The following is a 10,880-nucleotide window of genomic DNA, read 5'->3' as shown; positions in this document are numbered from 1 at the left end:
AGGTCCCTCCTGGCCTGGGCTTCGAGGACTCTCCCACGCCAGCCTCTGCTCTCAGCAGCCGGCTGCCTTCTGGATGAGTCAAAAGCCCGCCCATTCCAGCCTCCTCCTTGGGTGGGGCTCCGAGGGAGCAGCCAAGGCCTCCCACTCCTATGGTGCAGGGTTACTGCTTCCACGGGCTCTGGGACTGCCTCTGAGAGCCACCACCCTTTTGGAGTCAAGAACTGAATACATTCATTAAACAAGGAAAAGGCAAAGCACACACACACACACACACACACACACACACACACAGAGGGAGACTTAGTCTGGAATGAGAAATGCTGTCTTGCTCTGGCCTTTTATCATGAGCCCATGGAGATGAATATTCTGACCTAATAATCAAAACAAGCTGTAATTGCAAACAGACTCTTTCAAGGCTGCGCTGTGTGGCGAAGGAGAGAGCAGACGAGATACCTGCTGAGCACAGCAGGCCTGGCCCCGTCAGCCCTCCTCCGGCTCCCGGCAGATCGATGCAGCCATCCAGCCGTGTGCACCATTTTGCTGGCCTGGTTGGATCGAGCCCCACTCACATTCTGCCTTCCTCCAGGGACCCAGGGCTCCCTTTGCAGGAGAATCTGCTCAGAGCATGCCAGCCCCACACCTGAGAGAAACGCGATTGAGCATCCTGTAGTGCCTCAAAAGACCATGAGGAAGAGGAAGGAGGTGTTGCTCCTACCGCACTGAACCCACCCCCTCCTGGCTTGAGAAGATGTTCTTCTGGGTGTGACACCAAAGCTGGAAAGTTTTTCTGTCCCTTCCCCACCCTCACTCATCTCCTTTTTCTGTTTTGTTTTAGACACACCCTCAGCTCAAAGTGCTTTGAAGGTCAGTAATTTCCACTCCTTTTCAAAACAACAGCACAGTTCTTCTGGGACCCAAATGTTGATTCTCTTCACTGAAAAATGAGTCTTCTTCAACAGCAAATGCATTCCAGAAATATTTATCCAGCCTTAATGGACAGGACATTCAAGAGTGACTGAAGACGAACCAAGCCGGATCCTGTCCCCAGGCACTCCCCCAGCAGGGCTCAGTCGGCCTGTGCCACACATCCAGGGGACAAGGCCATCAGTGTGCGCCTCTCTTGGGCCCTGCATGTGGAACCATGGGAACCTCAAGGAAGGTGTCACCACTGGGTGAGATCAAGTTAATTAAGGAATGTGAGCTAAGTACTGAAGGAAGAGGTGGATTTTGATGGACACATGATTAGGGAGGGGTATACCAGATGGATAAACTGGTTGGCCATGGGAAGATATTCTGAACAAGAAGTTAACATTTTTAAGGAGAATGTTTGCAAGTTACAGCTTGCAGAATTTATTGTACTATCAATAAAGACCAACGCCATCTGCCCTCAAAGGCATCCAGCCCTGCTTAGAGAACTTGTGGGGCTTCGCCTGGGCTTGTGGTATGAGTTGGGACTTCTTTGACAAATCACCTTTTGGAAGCACTGGCCTGTTCCAGCCACTATATTCCTTTCCTGAGGAGGGTCTAGGCAAGCCCAAGGGGACAGGGAGGCGTCAGAAGCATCAGCCCCATAAGCAGAAAGGTTTGGAACTAGTTAGACAGATTTTGGCTCAGACTCTGCAGGGCTGGGGTAAGCTATATAGGCTCCTTGACTGCTCCTTGACTTATATCACACTGGAAGGATGGACTTACCACCAACTCCTGGACGGGCTCTCGAGACTACTCAGAATACAGAGTCATTGTCCACAGGGTCTTAGAGTCACTGGGGGCCACCACACTGCCTTAGTGATAGGAATTAACTCAACCAAAGCCAAACTGGTCCTTTGAGCTCTGCACATGGTGTCTGTGGCCTACCTGTTCCCCAGTCTCCGGTCTTGCTAAATTAGCTCCTTTCCCTTAAAGAGAACTGGTCTGAGAGAAGACAGCCCCTCAAGCACCATGTCACTGTGTTACAAGCTCTGTACCAGGAAAGTCGTGGTATAGGCCAGGGCTGTTCCTGGGCTGGGAGGCAAGGCATCCGGCCCCTGTCTGGTCCACCTCTAACCTGCAACTTTCTGTTGAGGCTGATTTCAGTGCTGACCATAGGTAGCCTGGTTTATCAGATGAAATAAGGACATGGGCAAGTTTTGGAACATAAAATGCTACAAAAATTAAAGAGCTCTGGTCTAGACATTCGATTAGTTACTGGTTCTCTCACAATTTGAGATCTACAGATTCCTTTCCTTACCCATGAGGGATAATGAGTCATGAAGTCATTTGTGGAGCTTCTACTGTGTTCCAAGTACACCACAAATGTCACCCTAACATGGGGGATTTTGCAGAGAGGGGACCAGTGGTCAGAGAGGCAGAGGAAACTTCATTTTGCACACACTTGGTGTCACACTTCATTTTGCACACACACAAATTGCCATGGGCAATTTGTTGTACTGGTTGCTGGGCTTCATCTAAGCCTGACCCTACCTACAGTCACGAGACTAGCGTGATGCCAGCAAGGCCCCAGCCCCAACTGTCCACATGCAAAGCAAGCCTTTTCCCCTTGCAGCACTGACTCGCTGTTGGGCACCTGTTACTCCTGAGACAAGGTGCATTCCAGGGAGGCAGCTCCTTGGCTACTCTGCAAGGCTACCATGGGGGTCTAGTCTGTATATTGTGCAGCTGGAACACTCGGCACTCAGCCTGGGGCAGGATGTCAGGCTCTGTAGCTCAAATGCAGGCTCTCCCTTGTTTGGTCATGCTCCTCCCATTGCTCTTCTGCTCCTTTCTTTCCTGCAGCCCCCCATGTCATGTGCTTCCTCTGCTCCAGAGGCTTCCATGGCTCCCCAGGCCCTGGTGAATTCAGAGACTCCTCATCCTGGTGTCTCAGTCCTCCTCAAGGCAACTCCCCCCCATTGACTCTCAATGCCTTGAGAGTCATTTCCTTGACTCTCCTCCTTGTGATGGACTCTGCACAGACCCAGTGGCCACCATGGGGCTCTGCCCAGCAGGAGGGACAAGTCTGAGCCTCTCTCGAGATTGGGCATCTGGGCTGGTCTTGACTCCTCGCTACATCTCTTCTCTGCCTGAACTCTCACTGGGGTCCAGAATTATCCTTTGCTTGGCTGGCATGCACACTCCCCCACAGTGCTTTCCCAACCTGCTTGAAAGTGAGAGGGGAGTGAGATAGCCCCGTGCTAGGAACAGAGTTTTCTGGACTTCCTTAGAGCATTTGAGCTGTGGCTTGGGTCATGGCTCTATTTGGCCAATGTCCTCTGTCTACTGAAAAAGGGTATTTTGCTACTAGGAGAAGCATCTAGGAACTAAGATGTTGGCCAGAAGCTTGCTAGTGGGCTAAGTCAGTAAGTGTCCTATGGAGGGGTAGGGTGGGGCACAGCTCATGCCCTTAAGCAACCCTATTGAGAGTATGTAGAACCCCATTGCAGAATGTCAATGTCTAGGCTGGATCTCATTAAAAACAACCCTGTTAGACTACTTCCCTTTTTTCTTTGATAAGTCCAAGAGGAAACAATTTAAGGTGACCCCTGACGTATTTCTTCAAGTGGTCCTATTTCCCACTCTCACTTGTCTCCCATCTCACTGTTCTTGACAAGAAGCCTTGGAGCCTTCTCTTTCAAAGGGAAACTGAAGGAGATACTAAAGCAAAGTTCTGCTCTCCTGACAGCCTGGGGATCCCTGCACCCCGGCCCTAGTTCACTCAGTCATGTACTTGCTAACTCACCTAGCCACACAGCAGGCCGGTGCTCAGAGCTTACCATGTGCCCCCAGCACTAGGCCAAGGGGCCTCTGCCCACAGTGGCTTCACCCCCACCACCTACTCATTTGCTGTTTAAGGTACTGAGAACTGGTGTCCGGCCCCCTCCCTGAGGCCCTGCAGGAGTCCATTGTTGTTTCCCCAGAGTGAGGCTCAGCAGGCCTCCTCCAAGTACCTAGGAGATGTCCACCTCCCTGCCTCCACCTGTTTGACCAGCTCCTGACCCAGCTCTGCTTCACTTGAGGGCCCCATCCTGGGCCTTGGTAGTGCCAGCAGCTGGACTAGTCACCCTGGTTGTGGTGGCATTTCTGATGGCATAGCAGATGACCCCGCCTGTAGCTGCGTTCACCAGCTCCTGGATTTCCCAGCTTCCCTGTGACCCAGGCAAATCACTCCTCCATCTCTGCAGCAGTGCTACTCCACGCTGACGGCCGGCCACTGTACGCAGGCCCTGAGCTCAGGAGCGCTGTTTTGCTTCCTTGGTAACATCTCTGGTTTCCAAGCTTTCAAGGTGTCTCCCTCATTATTGATTTCTGACTCATAAACACCTGGGACTGGGGATCCATGACAAATATTTGCTGATCAAGTGGATGAGGATATTTGGGAAAGGCTTCCCTGAAGAATAAACATTTGAGCTGGGTCTTAAAGAGGCATGGGAGTTTCCTAGGGAAATAAAGGGCTGGGAAGTCAATTCTGCTAGAGGAAACAGCAGGGACAAAGGCTTGGGGCCTGAAAGAATGTGAGTACTGCGTGCAGGACCAGGAGAGGTACCACGTGACTGCAGGTGAGAAGAGGGCATCTGCAGTGAAGGTGCAGGTGAGGTGGACAGTAAAGGAGGGGCCAGACAGGGCATCTGCAGAGCCTGCAGGCCATGCTAGTAGATTTGCACTTTGACCTCAGCAAGGAATGACACCATGGCATTTGTTTATTTTTTAGGTCAGTTATTGTTGGAGGTGTGTGGAATACACAATGCAGGGGTAAATGACAAATATAAGAGAATATCTAGATATTTAGAAGGTTTAGGTAACAGCCTTTTATATATATATATAAAATCCCTAAATAGGGATAAAGAACTAACACATTCAGTCTACACTGTGATGGGGAGAACAATGGGTTTTCAAATTATTCTCTTATTTATACAGAATCAAAGCAGCCACCTTCCCAGGACTCCCCTGGAATTCTAGTGGCAATACTTCTGTGCTTTTTTTTTTTGGCTGTATCAAAATAATTTGATTCTCTTGTGATCTATGCAGCCGTCAGAACATAATTATTCAGAAAAAAAAGTTAGTCTCAAAGTCTTGTTTATTAGATGGCACATCAGCTTTCCTGGGTAAATGAGACACCTGATTTTGTAAAGCACAGCTGTGTACAGTATTTGTCACAGAATTATGTGCACACATTTAGCATACCTGCCAGGGAGGAAAAAAGAAAGGCCTTCGAGGTTGAAAAGCTTTCCAGGCGTATTTACGTGTGTTAGACATGCCATGCTTTTCTCGGGGTCTTCACCGGTTTAGGAGGCAGTGGGTGCTAGAATGAAGTCTCCACGATCTGTATTTGTTGCTGGCGTGTGATGTGAGACATTGGCAATCAAGTGAAAGGGCGGCGCGGACACACACAAGTGCAGACACATGCACCTACCTGCACCCACACACACAAACCACTGCCTAGAACTCAAGCTTGGGCGATGATTCAAACTATAGGATATTATTTCTGGCAAGGATTTTGAAATCATCTAAGCCAGTCCCTCATGTTAATGATGAGGGAACCCACAATAGCCCAGAGCGGGAAAAGGACTTGACCACAGTAACTCAGCCAAGGGGCCACTGGGAAGCTTGAGCCCTCAGCGACCAAGTCCCATTCCAGCAAGCACAGAGCCAGGGAATTCGCGGAGAGTAAATGCCCTGTAGGCTATGCCGTTAATGGCAGCTGTGGCCTTCTACAGGGTCTCAATCTTAGCAGAAGATTTCTGCTTTGGACATTGTGGGCTAAGACACAATTCTTGTTTCTTCAAAGGAGCAGGACACATCCTCGGAATTGGCTTTTATGGAGGCTGAATTCCGTTTCACCCATCTTGTTCCTTGGAGTTGGCAAAACATGTGGGTTAAATTTGCCCCTGGAGAACAGAGTCCCCGGGCCCTGAGGCTCTGCTGGTTTAACATCCTTGCCAGGCAGCTGGCTGTGATTTCCTAGTTTGGTTCTTTTGAAGTCTGTTCTCATTTAACTCGTAAATACAGTCCTTCTCCTTCTCCTTCTTCCTTCTCAGATAGGCGTGGAAAGAAATGGTCATTGACCGTTGGTGTTTGACCAATAGGACTTCGCTAAGCACCAGCCATACACAGATTCCCCTGGAGGGGAGAGCAGAGGGATACCAAGAAGGCCTGTGACAGGCACTCACTGACAATGTCATCATTCCCTGGAAATAGGGACCGCCTCCGACCATCCGTCTAGCCATTGATTCTTTTACCCCACTACCTCCATGTTAGTAAGTGCCATCTCTTGTACTGACACGCGGCGTTCCCTTTGCTTATGTCACCCGGCCATGCTTTAACACCTTTGTGTCTATTACTCAATTATTTAAAAACGTGGATGTAAACATCCATTGAACTTTCAGCACGTGGCAAACGACCCTAGAGCTGCCTCGTCTTACAGAACATCATTTTATTCCTACCATAGCCCCAGGAGATGGTGGCTGTTATGGACACTTATCAGATGAGATACTTGCATGTATTTTCCTTTGGGTTACATGCAGAGAAGGAATCCATTGCCAAAGATTCTGTGTCAGGTGGTCAGAGAAAATAGCACTTGTGTGGTCAGAGGGGGGTGTCCTAGATGGATTGTGCCTCTCGTTACAGGCCATACTGCATTGGAAGAGCCAATCTGGCAAACAGCTGGCCTTATGGATTGAGTAGGGAGTTTAGCAGAGAGGTCTGGGGCTGAAGAGGGAGTGGACTGTCCGAGGAGATTTGAGACCCCAGCAGAGATTGTATGCAGTGGTTCTCCACAGGGGCAGTTGTGCCTCCCAGAGGGTATTTGGCCATGTCTCAAGACTTGTCTGATTGCCATGACTGGGGGGCTGCTACGGGCATCTAGTGGGTAGAGGCTAGGGTGCTGATGGACATCGTATTACACACAGGACAGCTCCCTGCAAGGTGTGATAGTGCCCAGGTTGAGAAACTGCTGCAGCGAACAGGGACGAGCCCCAGAGGTGGCGCCTGCAGATATAAGGCCCTTCTGTGGGGGCAGGGAGTTTAAACAGTGCCTCATCTCAGGGAGCTCCTCTGACACCCTGGAGGGTTTAATTGTGCCCCAGGCTGTGATAATTACAGGCGGCAACACGCCTGCATTATGGTTCTCATTGTTTACCTATAACAAGCCAGCTCGAGGTGCTTTCTCTTTAACTAGAGTAAAAGATTCATGAAGTCAGGAATAGGTCGTGGTTGGCTCGTGCGTTCCTGTGTGCACTCGCTCGGTACTGACTCATTGCCGCGCTTGTCATCACATGGACAGCTGGGCCATCTGGACGCTTTCGTCACCAACGAGCCCCCTTCCATGCTCGTGCTGTCCTCCCACCCCCCATCCCTTGCCTCCTTGTTCTCTCCAGGCTGCATGGGCACACTCCGATTCTAGCGACCTTTGGCGCTGTTTCTCTGTCCACACCCCAATTTATTGCCAATCTCATAAAGAGCAAAACTTGGGAGAAAGAAGATTGAGTTTGCTTCCTGCAGCAGAATTTGATTTAGGGCCAAGAAGGTGGCAATCGCTGCAAAGCGGCGATCGGCGATCGCGGGAGTGCTGTGAATGATTTTTCCCTCTCCAAATGACCTTACATATATTCTACCTCCCACCTGCCCCCGTGCTGGGATTGATGCGGGGTGCTGAGACCGGGCTCCAATGGGCTCCTGCTGCTGCTCCGAATAAATCTGTCTAATGGACAGAGGAGCACGATTACCTTGACGTCTCAACGACAGGATGGGCTGGCGGGTTAGCACACAGGGCTTGAGTGGATTTCCGGTTCTCTGTGGTGACTGGGGTGTGCTGACTCGGTCAGACAGGGACTGTCACTGTCACCAAAGTGTCTGCCTGCTGGAAGAGGTGATCGGGTGCATTTGTCTCAGACTACGTCAAACGATTTCTTCCTTCTTGCTGGCTCTCTGCATTATCTGTTCCCACCTGGAGCGACTGCTCCTCTTCTCCCTTGCTACTGCTGTCTTTGCTCCAGGACACCAGGAGGTACCCCTGCTGGGGTGGTCCAAATGCTCTGAATCATGAATCCTGGGACTTGGGTTTGGATTTCCTCCACTGCTGGGCCACCCTGGGCCGATTTCTTCAACTCTCTGACACTCAACCTTCTCATCTGTAAAATGGGGTAATACTAGTATAACCCACCTTCTAGGGTTCTTCGGAGGCCTTATCTTCTGCCTGGATTAGTAGGCTACAGCTCTGCCCAGTCTAGAGGGCGAGTCCCCTGGCAGGCGCAGAGGAGAGTGTTTGAGTTGGCTGTATCCAACTCCTTAGATCAGGATGAAAATCATCGACCTTCATTTCCAGGTTATGTGCCCAAAGGGAATCCCTGCCCCCTCCTTGGCTCTCAGCCACCCCTGGCCTCCCCCTCTTTTTCTTATTTTATTACCAGTTCAGTGATCACACTTTGAGAGCCCCCACCCCAAGTGTAGGGCCTGGTGACAGCCGTGGTATAGGTTGTGGAATAGGTGAGAGATGGGGGTGGGGTGGGGACAATTGTTCCGCGTGTTACTTGGTGATTATGAAGAAAGAGCTAAAAATCAGTTGTTTGGCTTTTAGACGGATTCAAAATGTGGCTAGGTCACAACGAGGAATCAAAGCGGTCACACGTCAGAGGCCTCCAGTGCTCGTGGGGGTGGAGGTGGCCCCATGATGGAAGCCTGACTCTGTCAGCGGCATATTCTGGAAGCCAGTTCTGTGTGAGTCTGGCAGAGTCGGGACTCGGAGAGGCTCCTGGCCATTGGTGGATCCCACTAGACAGCAACCGGAGGCCGGTGGAGGGGCAGGCTGTAGGCAGGGGCGCAGATGCTGGGCTCTGCTCCTCCGCATGCTCATTGCCCTCCAGGCGACCACATGCCCCGCTGCTGCTGGGATCCAATGCAGCTCTGATTCTAGAGAGCATGGGGACTTTTCAAGGGCTGTTTGTCTAAAGCAGATGGGCTGGGAGAACCTGGAGCTGGGCTGGCTCACTTCTCTCACTGCTGAGCAGGAGTCGGCGAGAAAGGCTGAGAGACCTTCTCAGAGCCACCAGCTAGGGAGAGGCCAAGGCAGATGGGACTGAGGCCCTTACGAGTTGCTTATTGTCTCCCCCTGTATCCCACCATATCACACTCTCACTCACCGTGGGTAGCTGCTCTCTTTGATCAAACTCAAAATATGTCAATGTTCATATTCAACAAACAGCAGAAAAACTAGATGTGGTGGGTCTTTATGAATGGGGGGCAGAACAGAGCATGGTGTATAAACTGGGGAGGGTGGATTTATGGGGCACCCACTGTACACCTGGAACGTGGGCAGGAACATTTTCCATAATTTTCCTAATGACAAACACTGAGGCCTCTGCTCTTATTTATTGAAGAAGAGACCAATGCTTACAAAAGGCAGGTTACCTGCTCAGAGTCCCTTAGGAAGGAAGAACCGAGGCGATCAGTTGCTTTCTCTAGTTGAATTCATGATCTCTGTCCTTTGGGAGCGTCCCTGTGCAGGCAGGGGGAATGCGCGGTCCCTCCCTATTCATTTTGTCACGCATGCAATCCCTGCCGAGCAGGTGCCCCGTGCCAGCACTGTTGTAATTGCTGGGCATGGAGCAATGCTCCAAACACACTGTAAGCCCTTCTTCCTGTGTCGCTCAGAGGTGACTGGGGATGTGGAGCAGGTTAAATTCTGCGTCTGCTGCTATTCCCCCATCCTTGCTGATGAAGTTGGTATTTTATGTAAGTGACCCTAAGTAAACTATATGAGAGTGGTAAGTGCTGAGAAGGAAAAGAAAGCTGGAAGGGGGTGAGCTGGGGAGTCCAGGGTTAGAAAGGGCCTTCCCGGTCTGCTTATTGGACCTGAATAGCCCTGTCCCCACCAACATGACCCAGCCTTGAGGAAGGAGCCCCATTTCCTTCCTGGGTACTCGAGCCCTCAGTGCTCTGCTCAGTCTACCTCACAGGCTGCACGTGTCCCAGGACACAGCCTGCTCTGTCTGCCGGGCAGCGGGCTGGGCTCAAAGTGCCCTTGATGCCATTGCCTGCCACCCTTCAGGCCCAGCTGGAGTGTTAGCGCCTTAGAAGCGCCCTCCTGAACTGCTCACCCTCGTCTCCCAGACTGCCTTAATTGCTCCCTCCTCTGCACTCACACAGCACTTTATTATAACACTTAGAACTGCTCCTCTCTTCAGAAGGCGCCGTGATTTATTCATGCGCCTATTAATGGTCGTATTCCCAGAGGCTGGTGCGGTGCCTGGCATACAGCAAGGCTCTGGGTGGGTTTGATGAGTGAATGAGGGAAAGAAGGAAAGCTGAATGGGAGTGTGGGGAGTGGGGAGTCAGGAAAGGTAGGTACTTTATAGAGAGGGTCAAGGGAGGCAGATCTTGAGCGTGGGGAGATCATTGATGGGAGAGGGGAGGGGAGGCCCACTCCAGGCCTGTCCGTGCCTGCCCATACCTGCCCATGTCTGCCATGCCCACTTAGGCTCAGCCTATCCTCACCTGCCTACAGCTGTCCACAGCTGCCCATGTCTGCCCTTGTCTGCCATGCCCAACCTGTCCTCATCTGCTCCTGCCCGCCTAGGCCCTGCCTACCCATGTCTGCCCTGCCCGCTCATGCCCAGCCAGCCCTCTCCTGCCTGCTCAGGCCTGCCTATACCTGCCCACAGCTGCTCCTGCCTGCTCTTGCCCAGCCTGCTCATATGTGCCCACAGCTGCCCTTGCCCGCTCATGCCCAGCCTGCCCTCTCCTGCCTGCTCAGGCCTGCCTATACCTGCCCACAGCTGCTCCTGCCTGCTCTTGCCCAGCCTGCTCATGTGTGCCCACAGCTGCCCATGTCTGCTCTTGCCTGATCATGCCCAGCTGCCCTCACCTGCCCCTGCCTGCCTAGGCCCTGCCTGCCCTTGTCTGCCATGCCC

The 10,880-nt window shown here is 51.7% G+C and overlaps 1 long non-coding RNA gene across 2 annotated transcripts in view; it reads left to right on the top strand.

The window, feature by feature from the left end:
- Positions 1–2,107, top strand: part of LOC102475413 (uncharacterized) — a 93,398-nt gene extending 91,291 nt beyond the window's left edge. For both annotated transcript variants that reach the window (XR_335475.3, XR_003550464.1), the window contains exon 5: positions 836–2,107. This is a non-coding gene — a long non-coding RNA (uncharacterized LOC102475413). The remainder of the gene's footprint in view (positions 1–835) is intronic.
- Positions 2,108–10,880: the final 8,773 nt, after the last annotated feature.

Source organism: Tupaia chinensis, unplaced genomic scaffold (assembly GCF_000334495.1).
Source record: "Tupaia chinensis unplaced genomic scaffold, TupChi_1.0 Scaffold000424_1, whole genome shotgun sequence".
Taxonomy (NCBI): domain Eukaryota; kingdom Metazoa; phylum Chordata; class Mammalia; order Scandentia; family Tupaiidae; genus Tupaia; species Tupaia belangeri.
This window is presented reverse-complemented; position numbering and strand designations above follow the sequence as displayed.